Source organism: Garra rufa, chromosome 7 (genome assembly GCF_049309525.1).
Source record: "Garra rufa chromosome 7, GarRuf1.0, whole genome shotgun sequence".
Classification (NCBI taxonomy): domain Eukaryota; kingdom Metazoa; phylum Chordata; class Actinopteri; order Cypriniformes; family Cyprinidae; genus Garra; species Garra rufa.
This window is the reverse complement of record NC_133367.1, coordinates 50,206,598-50,226,730: the sequence shown is the minus strand read 5'-3', so window position 1 is coordinate 50,226,730 and position 20,133 is coordinate 50,206,598. Positions and strand designations below refer to the sequence as shown.

Here is a 20,133-nt window from a genome sequence, read left to right as displayed (position 1 = left end):
GCGATGTAAAAAAGCTTTTTGCGTGGTGCCCACTAGCGGTATGAACCGCCAGCAGCGGTAAGGTATAGCTAAGAGCGCTCCAGACCAACCTTACGAACGTATGACTTACAGAAGGTATACTTAACTAAGAAGGTTTCGGAAAACACATATTAACGATAAGGTACTTCTTAAGGTACAACTTAAGAACGACGTAGCGTTAAGGTGGTTTCGGAGAACCCAGCCCTGCACTCATTTAATACCCTGACATTATTTACACAGAATCAAATTATTCACAAACTGCAAAACAAATCCAGAGCATTGTGCGCTGTGTTAAAATGAAAGTAAAGGTGCAATCTGACGATTTACAGACTCTGTTTTCTCTCCTAATGTCATTCAAACTACTTTTTAAATATTTGATACTGCTTACTGTTGTAGGATTGAGTTTAGCTATTCAAGATGATTGTGAAATTGAGATACTCACTGTGTTTTTCTCTCTTAACGTAGTTTACTTCCTCATTCACCAAACAGATCCTGCTGTAAGAGTTTCACTTTCATGTGTCACCTGACAAGGAGGAGTTTGAGAATATTAATATTTAATTTTATTCTTTATTATTTAAAGTTATAACCCCTAAATGTATTTCCCTCACAGATGTACTCTGAGTGTTATTTAACTGAATATATAAAGGCAGTTCTCTCTCATATAAAACTTCTGGTTCTCTGTCGACTTCCTCACCACTTGCTCCTCCTACAGGATATGAGTGGAATATTTGAACAGTGTCCAGAATAACAAACAAGATCATTTTCAGCCTATTTTTGGTTCATTTTAAATATTTAAAATCTATTTAACACTAAAATAGTTGCCTATAGTCTTTTGCAAAAATTTAAATAGACTTTTGCTCTTTGAAAGCATATAATGTCTTACAACTAAAATAACTTGAACCATATGAAACAAAGTCTTAGGTAACATTATGAAACACTACAGCAGGAAATTGATTACTTTGAGGTAGACTTTTATTTGAGATACAGTGGGTTAATATGACTTATTTGTTCAGTGTTACAATTGCCCTCAAAACTCTGACTTCTTGCATTTAGTTTAATATTAGTCTTATCCTTATTAGTGAAAATATATCAGTTGTATTATTAATTAGTGCACATATAGTTCTTTCTTGTCAAAAGATGATTGGTGTATTTCAAGTAGTTTGTGAGTTATTAAGGAAAATATAATATATATTTTACAATTGCCCCTGGTCTACCTTATTTGGACTCGTGTGGTAGTTTACAATGGGGCTAAAGATGCACAGACACATTTAAAATTATTACAGACTTATGTAGCAAATGAGAATCATTAAAATTACAGGCTTATATTTTGAAACAAAGGTCTTGTTTATGTTTTCAGCTTTAACTGGAGCGTTTAAAAAAGATGGTATTTGGTGTTAAAAAAAAGAAATAATCACCATATTTTTAATGCAACATCATATTTAGAAATATGATATCACTCACAAGATCTATATTTCTATATTTTCCCTTTGGAAGTTGCATTTAATATTCATTTGTCTGATAACTCTGAGGAGACACGTGTCTTTGGCCCGATTGTACTCTAATACTGGTGTGCAGTAATGAAAGAAGCACTTCTAGATTCTAGCAGTCACTGTCGCTGTGATATTAAAGACAAACACTAGAGGCTTCATCAAAATATTGCAATTAATAAGATGTCAATTTAATTACTTTTATTTATTAATTATTTATACATTTATTTTAAAAGGGTTTGAACTGAGGGTGAAAGGGCAGCAAACAAAACCACTGCTACAGAAAACACATCTGAGTTTTTACTTTTTACTCCAAACCTTATAGTTTTGGATTTTGGATTTGTTATAATTGCACATCAACAAAAATGTAATACCTCCAACAAAGGAAAATGCTTGCTGTGGAAAGATATACCAAACTGAATTTTGATTTTTCAAATACTGATTTAGCCAATTTATTTTAAAAGCATAATTTAAAGAATTGAAATCTATAAAATTTAGGCCACCTTTGTTATATGGATTTAGTATAACAGACTTTTTCAATAAGACTTTTTTTTGTTTTTTTAATAAACAAATTGAGAAATTGCACTGCAATTAAAAACAAATAAGGAGATACAGGGCATCCCTGCCTAACCCCACAGTTTAAAAAAAAACCTTGGAGAGGTACCACAGCTTTATTTAATTGAGCTATTTGCATTTTTATACGGCATTTTAACCATATTACAAAATATATCACCAAAACCAATTTCTTTAAGGGCCTGAAATAAAAAAACATGTTCTAAAGTGTCAAAGGCTTTATAATAATCCAAGAAAAAGATGAAACTGTCTTCATTAATTATGTCAGAATAATCCAAAATGTCTAATATTAATCTTATATTATTCGATATGTGTCTATTTTGCATAAAGCCCGATTGCGTTTCATCAATGACAGAATGTAATATACCTTTTAATCTTTGAGCTAATACTATAGCAATTATTTTGTAATCATTGTTTAACAACGTTATAGGACGGTAATTATCTAATAAATTTGGATTTTTATTTGGCTCGGGAATTAAAGTAATCAAACCTTGGCATAAAGTGGGTGGAAGAAAAGATTTATTTACACTTTCCTTTTAAACATTTAACAAGAAGGGAGCTATTTTTTTTATTAAACATATGATAAAATTCTGATGTGAGGCCATCTGTGCCGGGTGATTTGTTTAATTTTAATGATTTAATTGCTTCCTCCACTTCTTTTAAAGTAATTGGAGCCTCACAAAAGGCTTGATCCGCATTACTCAATTTATTTATGTCTGATAAAGATTCAAAAAAATCGAGAGCATGTTGTTTGTGAAAATTAGATGTATACAAATCATTATAAAATTTGGCACAAAAATTAGCGATAACTTTCTGGTCTTCACAGAGTGTTTCATCAATTATAAGCTTTTCCATCAAATTTTTTTTTTATTTGTTGCTTTTCCAATCTAAAAAAATAAGAAGAATTTTGTTCACCTTCTTCCAACCGTTTTTTCCGTGATCTAACAAAAGCTCCCTCAGCTATTTGTTTATAATACTCATCTAACATATTTTGATAATGGGTAAGTTCAACCTTTTCAGCATCAGATAAAACAGACAAAAGATCTGAAATTTTATAAATTATATAATTTTCATCATTTCTTTTCTTTTTCGCCGATTTACTACTAAATGTTCGTAAAAATTTACCAATTTCATATTTTGCTAACTCCCAATTACTACCAAAATTATTTTCTTTATTTGCTTTTTCCCAATAACTGCAAATTATAACATTGATTTTTTCCTTTACTTCTTTATAACTAAGCAATGTAACATTTAATTTCCAATAGGAAGTAGTTCTATGCAAATTAGCAGTATTTGAAAAGGGAATAAATAAAGAGATGCATTTGTGATCAGAAAGTGGTGATGGAATAATGTCAGATCTAGTATTATTTAAATCTCTAGAGATAAGCCACAAATCGATTCGAGACTGTTTTGAAAGAGAATTATTGCACCATGTAAAACATTTTTGAGAAGGATGAGTCTCTCTCCAACTGTCAACTAAAGAAAATCGTTCCATGAACGTCTTTAAATAAAGATGTGAATTATCTGCTGCTTTTGGAGGACATCTGTCTAAGATACCATCCAAAGCAACATTAAAGTCGCCTCCAAAAATTAAAAATGAATTTGGGTATTTGGTTAGTAAATTCAAAACGTGTTCTTCCACTTGATCAATAAGTTTTTCGTTGTCTTTGTGTTGATTAAACCCATAAATATGAACAATAATACACATTACATTTGAAGTTTCTATTACAAGGCAAGTATAACGGCCATTTGGGTCACAATTAGAATGTATAATCTTTCCATTAAACTGATTCTTAAGGATACAAACCCCAGCTGAATTACTTGTTCCATGAGCCATCCATAAATCTAAACCCCATTGAGATCTCCAGAAATTACAATCCTCTTTGGTGGAATGACATTCTTGCAAAAAACAAAAGTCAGTTTTAAATGTTTTAAGATATAAAAATATTGCTTCCCTTTTTGTAAGGTTTCTTAACCCTCTTGTATTAAAAGAAATTAAAGATAGTGACATGAAAGAGAAATCTCTAATATAAAGGCAGATAAAACAGATATTTGCAATAGGTTTAGCAAAAATATACTCAGAATGATGAGAACAGCAAACTCTAAACCAACATAAATGAAGTAGTGCAAATCAAAGTGCACATCTCTACATTACAGAACAGCAATTCCTCAGAACACAATCAACTTTTCTATAATGCAAGTTCAATTAACAAAGTAATAGCATTATCCAACTGACCTTCAATCCTCCATAGGCAACAATATTACCAAAGAAACAACTTTTTTTTTCCTTAAAGCAACAGGCATTACAAAAATAAAATGTTTCAAGTATCAAAATGTCAAAAAAGGTCTAAATAAAAATATGGTGGCATTCATTTGTATTTAGTTTACCTCATAATACCCGTTAAATTCCTTAAGATTAAATTTAGAAACAGAATGAAACTTACAAAAAATAATTTAATTCAAATTTCAATATCCCAAAACGCCACCGACCTCTTAATTAAACAGACTCTTGTTAACCTCCTGTCTCAGTACAAAAAAGTCTCTAATTGCTTATCTGGAGTATAATGTTTCATGCTGGAGGGAATATTTCGATTCCTTCAACAAAGGCCCTACCTCCAATAAAGTAGGCACGTTTGTTGTCTTTTCTTGCTTTTTCCACTGCTGGCCATAGTTTATTTCTTCTTTCTTTATCCACAAGAGACAAGTCAGCAACGCAATGCATGTTGGGAATTTAGGTAACGGAGCTGCGGTAGACACTATTTGTTAATTGCCACAATCGCACTCACGACCGGCATGTACGCCGACTGTCAAATGTTCGATTTTTCAGCTTTCTAGCTTGGACAAATCAACTTGAATCCCAAGTGTCCACAAAACGGCGTTGCATGGCGTGGGTAGCAGATTAATATATGCCCCAGCGTTGTTATGAAACCATAAAGTAAGAAATTAATGCTGTCAAATCAGTTGCTCTCAAGGAATGTAATCCAACGTAAACTTTTCTGTGTAAATATGTTCATGTATTGTGTGTATTTATATGTATATATTATGTATGTAAACATAATGTAAAACATAAAATCATGTCTTAGGACAACTTTTACTTTTTTGATCCACTTTAAATGTTGACTACTAATATATACATACACTGTAGATATAGATATAACGCGTGTAAAATATACACATGTATATACACATATACTCAATGCTTTACAGCCTTCAGTTATGCCGTGTTTCAGGCAACCCGTTACTCGTGTTTTTCAACCTTCTACCCCTGAAAGTGCACTTGAGCGACAGTCAAACCGTGACTTCCCATCTGTGAACTTGTTCTAGATCGATGTAAGTTACTCCCAGTTGCGAGCTCTGATATCACATGCGGTGCGGTGTTTATGCAAGTTGTACACGGTGGAAAAATAGACTTTAGGACAATATAACGTTGCATTCAAATTAATAATAATATAATAATAATAATAAATGCGCTCAGACAGTTTGGTACGACTTGCCTGGAACGCCTGACTCCTGGTTTGATGTCTGATTTATGGGCAGGGGCGCCGCTAAGGGGGGGTAAGTTAGGATAATTCTAAGGGCCCACGCCTTTTAGGGTCCCCCAGAGATCTGCTTTTGTGTGGTAGGGGGGGCCCAACCTCATATTTTGTCATAGGGCCCAAAACTGCGAACGGCGCCCGTTTACGGGCATTAAAATCTGCCTGGAACGCAGCATTAAACATGCATTATCTGTTTTGCATATTGCATACCACGTTGCAGCAATAAACTGAAAAAACACGAACATTTCTGTATCCCTTTATTTGTGTATAACACACTGAGGTATATGTGTACAGTTCACAGTCACATAAGAATCGACAAAATGTAAAAGTTCAGTTCCACTACTATATAGTGCAAACACAACTGGTGTAAGATGTGACAGTGCTGTACACTTCAAGTATCAAGAACAGAGGTAACAATGCAGTAGGTAAAAAGGCAAATAACACCACAAACAAGGAAGGAAAACACCATCTGGGAATGTTAAGTGCAGGATCTCATTTTGATCGTCCACCACTCTTTATGCTTGTACGGATCGAGCCGTTGATTATTTTTAGTTTTCCTAATACCTCAGCTTTGACACTTCATTAAGCTTTTGTCGGTATAGAAGATTTTGCTTTTCCTTGGATCGGTGCATTGTTTTTTCTTTTTAATATTACTATCTTGTAATACTGACGGCTGACGACGTTACCTAAAACATGGCGGCGACTACCCATAATTCAATGCACAGTGACGTAGTTTGCCAAGCTCTATAAGGTTGAAGACTACAACCAAAGAACTTATACAAGCACAGTAGGTTAACATAATCTTTAATATAAAACAATGTAAAAAAAATGTGGTCATATATATTTTTATTCTGAAAGTCATCTTAAAATGTCACAGGTGTAAAATTTATTTATTATGGAAATATTGCCGATATGTGTACATTTTATTTTTGTTTAAATTTTGGCTGTTAATGCACATCTAAATATGCTGGCCTAAATTTGTCATTTTTTTTTACTTATAAATATTACTAATTGTTATTTTAAATATTACATAGATAAAAAAAAAAATATATATATATATATATATATATATATATATATTATTTTTTTTTTTTTTTTTTTTTTTTTTTTTTTTTTTTACTTGTGTAGGTCTTGTTAACTGTAAATCTGTCAGTCCAGAAGTGAGGGAAGAATACAGAGTGGAGTTTGAGCTCAAGTTGCTCTTGCTGTGGATACATCTTCAAAAACACCTTTGGATACAGTGACAATGGAAAGAAGGGGGTCTTCACAGCATTCTATTCAGACAAAGAGATGCTGGCTTCTGTTCAATGGACTGCTGCTACAAAACGAATAAATGTTTTTGTTTACTTGAATTTAAAACAAAACAAATTTTTTTTGTGTGTGTGTTAATTCTGTGGTGTTTTATTAACTAGTTTTCTGGATCGAGCAAAACATTGTTTTCAGGGTAATATATTACAACAGGTTTTTGTTTGTTTAAATTAGTGTATTAACTAATGTTAACTATGATATGATATAGTAGACACAATTTTCTATGAAATACATAGACCTACACTTTATTGGCTGAATAATATTTACCTTTTGAATGTTGAGCGTTATTAACTGTTGAATAAATGCTGAAGTCGGACAAAATGCCAGATTTCCAACACGTTGAACTGAGCAATGCCACTGTACCATTTTAATAGGCTACTTTTAACCGCGTATAGCTCAGTAATTTCAGTTTAATGTATTTTCTGAGAGGGGGAGGGATTTTTGTTGGGAAAGTCGGAGGAGAGACGCACACTTCGATTAGAAACACATGCAGCATCTTAATTGTTAAGAAAATGGTATTCCTAATAAATGTCTCGAATATTTTATGTTCAATGCTTCTCTTTCTTTTTTGGAATTATTAGACACATTTCTTTCAAATGCCTAGGTCTGTTTAATTTCCTTAATTAAAAACATTCTTGCACTATTTTTAAACACTATTTTTCAAGCAATAATATATAAATTATCTCATGTAAATGCTAGTTTAAAACCAGGGGTTAAAAACTAATTCCAAGTAAAAACTGTATTTTTCTTTACATTCCCAGAGAGCGAAACGAACAAAATTGTTTTGTATTCATTTTATTTATTTATTATTGTATTATATACATGTATAATGCTGACAATTTTGTACTTTTGTGCTTTGTACCTTGGAAAAAATAACAAACAAACAAAAAAAAAACGTCCAGTATGTATTGGACCTGATCCATCTTCGTCATCGCGCTGCAGTCTGCAGGACCTCTTGATCTTTTCCTGAAACAGTCAGAAGTAAACCTCAGTGCTTCATGAGGCTTCATTTCCCTATCCATATAAAGCATATTACATCTACATACATACCCGAGAACTGCTTATATGTATATATTTGTATGTCTGACCTGTTTTCTGTTGTTTGTGTAATTGTGTAATTGTTGAGTCAGAGGAGGAGGTGAAGTTGAGCGCTACTGTGGGCGACTCTTATTGTGAAGTTTGTCTCTCAGTAGACCAGACAAGTGAGCGTGCAGCAGTAGTGCCATGAACGAGTCAAAACCCTTTATCTAACGTCTATATTGTGGATACCTGTATATTTTGTTTGTTTATTTTCGTACAGTCTTTTTTTTTTTTTGCACTTTGTAAATACTGCACACCTGTGGATCACCTGAACCTCACTGTAAATAAACATCATCTTGCACCAGAGTGCACTTTACAGTCAAGACATCCTCTACATTTCTGTGAGTGCAGTTAGATATAATAGAAGTCCCACTGTGAAATCACTGTGTAAGTAATGCAATTATTAGCTTGAAATATACTGTAGTTTCACACTAAAAATGTTATGGTACAGGTAGTATGTCCAATATACTTATTTATAAAAAAAAATGTTCATGTGAGACTGAAAAAAAAAATCTAAGCTGAATGAAAATTAAAAACAAAACTCCTTCAGATATGAAACTGCTGGATCAGTGTCTGCATTTGTCCAGGTGACAGTCTTGTTCAGGACGTGTTGTTTTGATTCACTTGTTCGGAGCTTGTAGAGTTTCCACTGTCAAATACTGTACAATAAAGAGAAAGATTAAATACACTAAGATCTGCTTTAATAGAAGATAATTAATGAAAGCATTGACTCAATAACTTACAGTAGTTTCTCCAGTTTACAGTGTGGGTCGTTCTGTAGAGCAGAGCGCAGCTTCTCTCCTGTCTCTACTGGTATATTATATCTCAGATCCAGTAGTCTCAGGTGTGAGGAGTTTGATCTCAGAGCTGAAATCAGAGCAGCACAGCCTTCCTCTCCAATACTGCAGTTACTCAGCCTGTAGAGAGTGAAGAACATGAATGATCTCTGAGATTGTGTTTAATCTTTAGGGTGAGAGTGTGTTTGTTTGTGTGTTTGTATGAGCACTACTTTTTCTATACACCAGGATCAGCGCTAGAGAAGTTTTTTGACTTGCCATCAGCTAAAACATTCATTTAAATGCACTCTACCCACATGATTCCTGATTGTGATGCTCAACTTGATTATGCTATATAGGTATAAACAATATAGGTGTTCTCCGACAACTGTCTGTCATGTGCTTTGATTTATGATATGGGCAGCATGCTGTGATGTGGATGTGTTCCCCACACGTGAATATAACATGCTGCACTTTGGTAGTTTACAAGATAAAAAAGTAATCTAGTTAATAAATATCTCTAGTTTTAATAATTTAAACAGGTATTTTAAGTTTGGCCAATAACTCCCCGCAGTGATGTGTTTTCATGTAGTTGATTCTGTGCAAACTCATATTTGATTTTTTTTTTTTATGTTAGATTTAAGAAGCAAATGATAATCGCTAAAATTATTGAATATATTTTGAGACAAAGGTCGTCTTAATGATTCCCATTTTGGTTTAAGACAATTAAAGCAACAGTTTTTCAATAACGAAAAGAAAATGTAAAAGTATGGTATTTGGGGTAAAAATCGCCCTGCTGTTGGGGCTAAAGGCACAATAATTTACAAAATAATGAATAGATGACTGACTTTTCCATTTGTTGACATGACTCAGATGGTAAATATCATATATTATGTTGGATGTGTATCTTAGAGATCATCACCATGTTTATAATCAAACAATCAGATTTAAAACATATTAAACATATCATTTGTTGTTACTACTGTAAATCCAGATTAAATTATTATGGGATCTACTTCAATGCTTTCAGAATCTTCACTTTTTAAAATGATTTTGTCTCTGTTTTAAAATATTTTATTTAATATATTTTAATGATATTTATTTATTGATTATTTTATTTAACAATAGTCTAACTTAGCTAAAGTAATAGTTTTGAACAAGTATTAAAGTATTAAATAATAAATAAATAAAAAACATTAGCTAAAGTATTTATGTGCATTTGCCCCATGCTGGTTAGCCTTATAGCATGTGATTGTGAAACACGAAACTTATTTAAATAATTTTATGGTGAAATTGTTATTTTTCATGTTAATCAGGTCAATTCTGATAGCAAACCGCCAAACAAACTTTAAGAAGAAGAAGGCCAATCAGCATTAAACATAAGTAATTTCCTTTAGGCAAGAGAAAGATGATGGTGGTAAGATATGGTGTAATTTATATGTTTATCTATGCTTTATATAACGTAAGTATGTATATTACAATAGCTTATTCTAATGCAAATTACTTTGTGTTATTCCTTGCAGCATTTAGTAATCAGTTTAACGTTACTGTTGTTGACAGACACATGTTACAGTGAGAAAAACTGACTGGGCAGTATATATTTACAATAATATATAATATATATATTATATAAATAAAATATAAAAATATAATTTTATAATTTTAGGAGTAATGTTAAATAGCCACTATAAAATAGCACATCTCAGTTACAAGAATCAAACCCATGAAATAACACTTTGAACAGTGAAACCAGAGTATTTATTAGTTTATTTATTTTTGCAATATGATAATTATTATTTTATAATAACTATCCAATTATTAGTAGTAGTTGTAGTATGTATTGCTATAAGAGACTGTCGATTTTTATTATTATATATGATTTTTTTAATTATTAAATATGTATGTCATCTTTAATGTTCAATTGTAATGTAAAATTCAGTTATTTTAGATAAATATGACACTATAGGCGGTTAATAAATCAGCATCAACCAAAGTCATCTTTGCACAGGTGTATTTATGGGTTAATGTTGATCAGAAGGCAGTAAATGCATTTACACACCACAGTTGTAGAACATAATGTGATTAATGTTTTAAACATAACATTTTGATTAAAGAAATTTTAAATGAATTACAGAATGAAATGGTACTTGGAATATAAAAGGATTATCGCTAGAAGGTGGCAGTAAATCATTGAGTTTATGAAGGAGACATCCCACAGAAGGGCATTAAAGCAGCAAAACACAGTAGGGCTGTGCAATTAATCGAAATTCGGTTTCGATTTCGATTTCTGCTTCAAACGATCATGAAAATGCAGTAATCGAGATGAAACGATTATTGCGCCCCACTCCGCCCCCTTACCAGTGGTGCGCTTTCGCTCCTCCATAAACGCCTAATTTCACATGCAAATCAGCAAAATCGTGTAACGTTACTTTCATAAAACATGTTTCTTTGATTTTGTGTTTTAAATAGCGCATAAGAAAACTTGTTCCGTGTATGCGCTCAGAGACGGAGCATATCACCGACATGAAAAGTTATCTTTTAGCTCATGGTGCGCCTAAACGGTCAAATACATGCAAAAATATTTCAAAATGAGGCGCTTGGTGATTATTCATGTAAACTCTTGTCAGTTATGTCTTAAATGATCATAAACAGTTGAGAATGAAAATACGTGTGTAACAGTATAAAGGGTCCGTGTGGTCAAAGCGGCAACACGTAATATTCCTTCTGCCGTCTCTGTGCTTAATATGAATAAAACGTAAAAATACAAAGAGAAACATCACTCACTGCTCTTGAATGAAGGACGTTTTTAGTTTTAATAAGAAACAAAGCATGTTTAACTATTACAATGAAGTTTCTTTTACATTCAAATAATTACATTCAATTTCTGTAGTATTGTTAGACTACTTTGAACTTGCATAAAAGTATTCAGTATTTTTAAAGCACTGTTTTTTTTTTTTATCTTTTTTGCTGTATTGCTATCTTTAAATTAATCAAGTTTTGGAGCCTGTCATAATCGTTTAAATAATCGTGATTACAATATTGACCAAAATAATCGTGATTATGATTTTTGCCAAAATAGAGCAGCCCTAAAACACAGATATCAGCAACGCATTGAGGACTATTTCGAAAATAACAACCCCCGCAGCATGTGGAGAGGCATTAAAGCCCTAACGGACTATAAGAACAGCCCCTCGTTGTCCAGCCATGATGCCACGCTTCCTGATACTCTGAACCAGTTCTTTGCCCGCTTTGACGGACACTCCAACAGCATGGAAATTCAGACAGCACCATCACCCACAGAGGAGCCGGTACCTGTCTTCGAACGCCATCAGGTTAGATCCACGTTGAGGAGGATCAATGTCAACAAAGCAGCCGCATCAGGTTCCAGGCCGCACGCTGAAGTCATGTGCTGACCAACTGGCGGGGGTGTTCACCAGCATCTTCAATCTGTCTCTGCAGCAGGCTGTAGTCCCAACATGCCTCAAATCTACTACCATTATTCCTGTGCCCAAAAAACAGTCAGTAAAATGTCTGAATGACTACTGCCCGGTCGCTCTGACACCAATAATCATGAAGTGCTTTGAGAGACTTGTTCTCACACACATCAAAGCCAACATCCCTGTGGACCTGGATAGCCTACAGTTTGCTTACTGCAGAAACAGATCAGCAGCAGATGCAGTCTCAATCGCTCTTCACACCAGCCTTACTCATCTGGAGCATACAAATACATATGTTAGGATGCTATTTGTAGACTTCAGCTCGGCATTTAATACCATTGTGCCATACAAACTTGTAAACAAGCTGTATGACCTGGGACTAACCACCACACTTTGCTCATGGATTCTGGATTTCCTCACTAACAGACCTCAAAATGTCAGGGTGGGCAACCATACATAATCTGTTATCACCATTAACCCAGGAGCGCCGCAGGGCTGCATTCTTAGTCCAGCTCTTTTCACCCTTTTCACACATGACTGCAAACCCATCCACTCCTCTTCTAACACCATAGTGAAGTTTGCTGATGACACCACAATAGTAGATATCAGACAACAACGAGTCTCACTACAGAGAGGACGTCCAACACCTAATCAACTGGTGTGTGAACAACGATCTGGTTCTGAACACTGCCAAGACAAAGGAGATCGTTGTAGACTACAGGAGAGCCAAGAAAACAACACCACCACCCCTCCACATAAATGGTGAGGACGTTGAGGGGTGAACAACATTAAATTCCTGGGTCTACACATAACAAAAGATCTCACTTGGACCATTAACACATCCCACTTAGTGAAGAAAGCTCAACAGAGATTCTTTTTCCTAAGAAAACTCAAAAAAGCAAAAGTGCCAACCCAGCTCTTAGTAAATTTTTACAGGAGCACAATAGAGAGCATCCTCTGTTACTGCATCACAGTGTGGTACTCCAGCTGAACTGCAGAAAACCGCCGAGCTCTGACCCGGACCGTCAAAACTGCTCAGAGGATTCATAGGAACCAAACTCACGAACCTCGACATGGTCTATGCTAGCCGTCTACAGAAGCGAGATAGCAACATCATCAAGGACCCAACTCATCCAGGACACAGACTTTTTGTACTCCTCCCGACTAAAGAACAGTTTTATTCCCAGAGCTGTAGCCTGTGCCGCCACCGCCCCCCACCCCCCGCAGTATCGGTCTCGTCTCATTCAAGAGAAGCGAACAGAAAGGCGAGTGCGGCACCCTGTGACCGACTTTGTTTGATAAAGAACACAGCAGGAGTGCTATCTGGAAATATTTCAGATATGAAACAAATGAACATGGAAAGCCGAAGCCAATATGCAAGAGTTGTTACAGAGCAGTGCTATCAAAAGGCGCTAACACCACTAATTTCGCAAAATGTATTTTTTAAATCACACTATTCCACATTCTGAATGCTATGAAAACACAGTGCTTAACAATTTACAACAATTCACCTGTCGTAATAAAGAGAAAAGACAAATATCTGAAGAAAAACACACTAACAAGCATAAAATCCACTGTTTCTGCTATTTATTCTGCCGTGGAGGTGTTTAGTGTCCCGCCAACAGCAGCAGCAGCATCAGCGAGCGCAAGTCTCTTCAGCAGAGGTCCACGTTCAGATGCACGCAGTAAAGGCTAAACTGGTGAGCAAAGCCACAGCTGAAGTAATTACCATGAATGTGGCAGGGAAAAAGTAAGGAGATATTAAAATGATTTATTAATAAACTAGTATTTTCTGAGTCAGTGTGGCAAAGATGAAGTTGACGATCCTAACTCACCATCTGCTCACTGGACGCGCTTTTAAAGCCTAAATGTATCTTTATGGATTAGGCCTATAGCTAATAAAAGAGTTTTGTTTTTGATTTGAATTATTTCGTTTTACAGTAGTGAAGTAATAATTTAAAGTAAATTTATTACTCTTACATTTATGAGCAAAAATGAAGTTTCACATGGCGCTTGCTAGCGGTGCAACGGATCGCAGATGATCCGTGATCCGTACGGACCGGACTCCACGGTTCGGTACGCATGTGGTTCGAGGATTAACTGTTAAGTTGAATCATCACAGAGTAAAAGTGTATAATTTGCACATGTTTTGTCTTGCCAATTTACCCATTCAAACTAGTTAAACTGCTGCAGCAAAAGAGAACACGCGTGCTGTTTCTTGTTTTCTTCTTTTTTTTACCGCTGCAGCTCATAGGCTACCTGAAGCGAGCACGCGCACAGAGAGAGAGAGACAGAGAGAGACGCGCGGTTCAGACTGCGTGATTCACAGATTGATTCCTCTTTAAAACTTATCTTAACATGCATACAAAGTTATGTTTAATTCCCTTTTTGGTATTCTGGTAAACACAGTGGGTTATGTCTTCAGTGAACCGAAACAGCTGAGAAAGATGCGTGCCAGTATTAGAGACGTGCATTAGGCCAGGGCTGCTCAACCCTGTTCCTGGAGATCTACTATCCTACAGAGTTCAGCTCCAACCCTAAACAAATACACCTGAACCCGCTAATTAACCTCTTAAGTAGCACTTGATAATTACAGACAGCTGTGTTGGAGCAGGGCTGGAACAAAAGTCTGCAGGTAGGTAGATCTCCAGGAGCAGGGTTGAGCAGCCCTGCATTAGGCCTTAAAGAGACAGCGTCCTATAAATACCTGCAGTGAGAAGCACTAGTTATTTTACCATTAAATATTACATTTCTGCACCTGAATACTAGTGTTATTGATTTAATTAGTAACTTTATGTTGTATTCATCTACACTTGTCATTTTAGTAATTGACTTTATTAGTTCAGCTAGTAGTTTTTGCTGTGGATTAGAAGTACTTAAAGTTAGCATTCAGTAATAATTAAAAAAAAACGAACTTTTTTTGTTTTGTTTGTTTTTTGCTGATCCGAAAAATTATCCGATCCGTGACTCCAAATCCGTGATATCTTCCGAACCGTGAGTTTTGTGATCCGTTGCACCACTAGCGCTTGCACCTCCATGTCCTGCAAAGCTTTGACTCTCCGCACAAACGATTGGATTTGCGCCTATTTGTACACATTTATCTAAGTTAAACGATTAAACTAATATTGTGATATGCTTTCAGTTTTTTTTTTTTTTATATCTAAGGATTTTAATTTAAATCGTGATGATTTGAGAAGGCTAAATTGATCTGTCTGCCGCTGGCCGCTTCTTCGTTATTTTAAAAAACAAAAACTTGAATTTCAAAAATAAAACGTGTTCCAAATATATTTCTAAATTAACTTTATAAACTAAAGAAATGAAAATAAATGTAATTACTTTGCTATTAAAAACAGCAGCTGCGCAATGGGGAAGTAAGGGCCAGTAATTCTGATCAGCTGTTGAGGTTGTTTTTTGCAACAAATGTTTGTTTAATAGCCCATTTAACTCTTATTTAGGCTTCTTTCTTATTTAAATGTATTATTTTGTTGATTTATTTTAGCGTTATGTAGGCTGCTTGTTCACCGACGGAACTGTTAACCACGCACGTTGGTGAATAATGTTTGAGCCTAATTTTTTTTAATATATAAACACCGCACCACCGCTGTGGTAAAAATCTGCCACCGTCACAGCCATACAGATCCTACCCTTCATAAATACGTGCACTACATGTTGTATTTAAATCTAAATTTAACAATCAAAGACTGACATGAATGTTTTTGCGCTGACTGAGTATTTATTGTGTACCTGTATGTGTTCTTGTCTGACGCTCATTCAGTAAAGATTTTAACTGAACACAGACTGCCAGAATGGACTTCTAGGCATAAATGGAAATGCTCGTGTGAATTTGTGACATTTACAGATAAGGATAGCACCTCACAGGGCAAGTCATTACACTATCAGCTTCAAAATAGAGATAGTTAAAAATAAGTAATCCTCATGTTTTGGGCAGCTTGGATCAGTAACTCTCCTGCAGCATCTCAGTCTGTTTCCTCCACTATTCTCAGATGCATTGTGTCTATAAATAAATCATTCAGTGCTGTAATTTGAAGCTGTAAATGCACTGTGGGCGGACCCCATTAATCCATAATGAGAATTGTTGTCGACGGATTTCATTATCGATAATAATCGATTTTATCGACTGGTTGTTGCAGCCCTAGTTTAAATGAACTTTAACTACTAACTTTAACTAAGATTAATAAATATTTTGGAAGTATTTTTCATTGTTTATTCATGTTAACTAATGTTAACAAATATCTTTTACCATTAACTTAAGTTCTAAGATTAGTTAGATAGTTAAGGTTTTTTTTAAAGTGTGGTCTAAAAAAAAATAAAAAAAAATTTACAACCTACACTACCAGTTGTATTTAAACAGCAAATAAAGTATGAAGCTAAAACACAAATGAAGTTAAGAAGCTGAACAGAGCTGCAGCAGTGTACATATGCATATACCTCATTTTCATGTTCTAGACTGTATTTATTTAAAAAAAAAAAAATTCCTCAATATTGTGGTAGTTTTTATCTCTGTGGTATCGAAAATCATATCGAATATCGATATTTTTCAAGGTATCGTATCGAAGTTAGAAATTCCAGTATCGTGACAACACTACATTCTGGAATAAGAATCAAAAGTCTTTCTCTACTATTGGGTCATTATAAATCACTCACTCAACAGATGCATTCAAAGAGTCATATTCATTCAAGAACGAAGCACCATTCTGTGTGTTATGCTGGAGTCAGTTGCAAAGCGGTTCTGTGTCTTTACTTAAAATGTTTATTTGGCAGAAAAATAAAACACCATTTTGTGAGACATCAGTTAATACTGAATATTAATGAAATAAAATAATCATATTGTTTAAAACAAAAGGTATGACTGTTGCTTATTTACACCTAATGGATAGTGGTCTGCAAAATGCAGTGTCCAGTGTGTCGCATGCACTGATCTATAGAGTTCTCCATGGTCACATACTTTGATATGTCAGCTCAATAAAACAGGCAATGTGCCAAAGATGGGGGTAGCTGTGAGTGAATAAATTTATATTTAGGCTATGAGAAAATAATTAATTGTATTTCTCACACAGGTTGTCGAATTTATGCCTACAGAAGTAAGGCCTGTCTATAGGCTCTGCCCAGTACGGGCTATTATTTGTTATTCTGGTAAACGTCTAAAAAATAAATATCTATTTTTATTTTCCACAGAAGAAAGTCGTACTGTTTTGAAATGACTTAAAGAGAAGTAAAGTGACAACAGAATTTTCATTTTTTGGGTCATCTATCCCTTTAACATGAATTTTTTGGCAGTATTTTCACCATGGGCGTCGGAACCATTGAACGTGGGTGGGACAGGACCCACCCACTTTTGAAGACCAATGATATTGGACCCACCCACTTTTACCGTCTCTAATTCAGCGAGTATGTCTTTGCACTTTTCGTCAGACTCAGTCAAATCCATTGTATGAGGTATGCCTTAATAAATTAAACTGCATTTAGATAAAGCCTTAAATTACATGCTGTGGTTTCCTCAAATTTATTCCACTTGGCTTATTCAGAGTCCATATCAATTAAACTCATTCCGGGTTTTCACTAGTTGGTCGTGCCTGCTGCACTCCCGAGACACAGCAAAGTAAAACAGCGTAACTTCTGCTCAGATACACGGTACCTAACCCTAGTTGATACTTTATTTCAACTTTTCAATTATTTCATTAATTTACAAATAAACAAATGCCTTTCCGATGTGATATAAGTGAAAAGGGAGACGATTTCGAAAATGATTTCAACAAAAGGCGGACGCGAACTCGGGTCTCCCGCGTCAAAAACGATATGTTACTCGTGTTATCAATTGCGCCACTGAAGATGTTGTTTCAATTGCCGTATTTTGTAATATTTGTAAATATGGCATTGTATAAAAATGCATTAAATAAAAGGCACCAGTCTACAGAAAATGGCATATACTACAGTATTTTTTTTTTTCTGGGGGAGGACCCACCCACATTTATTTTGCTTCCGACGCCCATGATTTTCACACAGTTTTTGTGTTCAATAATATAATAACACTCACCAGAGTTTCTCCAGTTTACAGTGTGGATCCTCCAGTAGAGCAGACAACAGCTTCGCTCCTGAGTCTCCTGGTTTATTATCGTTCAGATCCAGTTGTCTCAGGTGTGAGGGGTTTGATCTCAGAGCTGAAATCAGAGCAGCACAGCCTTCCTCTCCAATACTGCAGTAACTCAGCCTGCAGAGAGTGAAGAACATGAATGATCTCTGAGATTGTGTTTAATCTTTAGGGTGAGAGTGTGTTTGTTTGTGTGTTTGTATGAGCACTACTTTTTCTATACACCAGGATTGGCACTATGGAGATTTCAACTTGCCAGAACAAGCACAAGCTAAGAAACTAATTGAAATGCACTTTACCACATGATTCCTGATACTAGTTCATCATTTTTGTTCTTCAAACCATTTGAAGCAGGGCTTGACATTAAGCTTTGACATGTGCTTGTAAACTAGACATTCACTTGTCCGAATGAAAAATGTACTTGTCCGGGGCAAAAAAAAAAAAAAAAAGGCTTTTTTTGCAGTAAATTAATCCATTCTAAAGCAATAGTCTCATCACTACTCTATAGGCTTTCTTTAATCTGAATATTTGTGATATTTACTTTAAACTGATTTCTAGGACACTTTTTAAATTTATTTTCGTAACCTTACTGACTGTATGTGTCACCATTCACATCAAATTCTTAAATTTTATCAGTACATCAAATTAGAATAATTAGACTCTGTATGGTTACACAAATTAAATTAGTATCAACAAACTCCATCTTTCCATAGCACAGGAAAGACGAGCATGCAATGAAATAGACATTTAACTGTATTTACTTAGACTGTTTCATGAAGATAAGAGGTTCCAAAAAAATGCATTTACACAGTAAAATTGCAAATACATAAATAATGTAATAAGATTAATGTTATACTTTTTTTAAAACATAAATCTAAAATATTGGAAAAATGCAATACCTTTAAATATAAAACCGAACCACCAATAGGTGGCAGTAGTCACTGTCTTAATGAGCGAGTCACGGATTCAACCATAGATGGATTCAACCAGTTCGTTCACTGACTCACTCGATGAGTAGTATGAAACTGCAGACTCGGAGCCTGCTGCATCTACAGTCCCGCACCCAGAGTCCCGCATTCTCAGACCCCTCGTTTTTCGAGACAGCACCACCTTTCAAATTGGATCGGATAAACACATGGATAAACACGTGAAGAACCGAAACACGGTGAGTATCGTCAATTTTATTCAATGATTTCTTTTTTAATCCAACTACTTTATAGCTCATCGATACACCAACATATGAACAGTCTATTTAATATTTGTAATGATAGTTTGTAACAAAATTTGAGCCGTTAATGTATGTTTTTTCGCCTTTTTTCCCCGAAAATATTTTGATAGCTAACGTTAGCCTTTAACCTTGGACTTTTTGTAGACAAGCCATTGTAAAAAAATTGATTAAATTTAGTTGACATTAAAGTAGACCAATTAAATACATTAAGTGTGTTAATATCAAAGAATGTCATCGTTAATTATTTTTTACCTTTTTTTAATTATCGGAACTTTTCTCCTAAAACTATAAATTGAATTAATTAATGCCAGAGTAATTATTTTACTTTATATAATTTATATAGACTACTTAAATTAGTTCTTAAAACGTAAGTATTAAAATGGATCAATATTAATTTTACTGTTTTCTTTTTCCTGAGGTAGGCCCGCACATGTTTGTCAATTGGATTGTTTCTATTATTGCCATATATGAAATGTTTTATACATTAATTAATGTATTTATTTATATGGACAGGCCATCATTCATGGCCTATGTGAGCTGCAGGCATTATCCTGGCAGGAGGCTGAGGAGGTGTTCCTTCG

The 20,133-nt window shown here is 34.6% G+C and overlaps 1 long non-coding RNA gene across 1 annotated transcript; it reads right to left on the bottom strand.

Annotated features, from left to right (window-relative positions):
• Positions 1 to 7,493: 7,493 nt before the first annotated feature.
• LOC141338968 (uncharacterized) lies at positions 7,494 to 18,438 on the bottom strand. Its single transcript, XR_012355884.1, has 3 exons — positions 18,271 to 18,438; positions 8,746 to 8,919; positions 7,494 to 8,661 (listed from the first exon to the last, which is right to left on the bottom strand). It is a non-coding gene; the product is annotated as an uncharacterized lncRNA (long non-coding RNA).
• Positions 18,439 to 20,133: the final 1,695 nt, after the last annotated feature.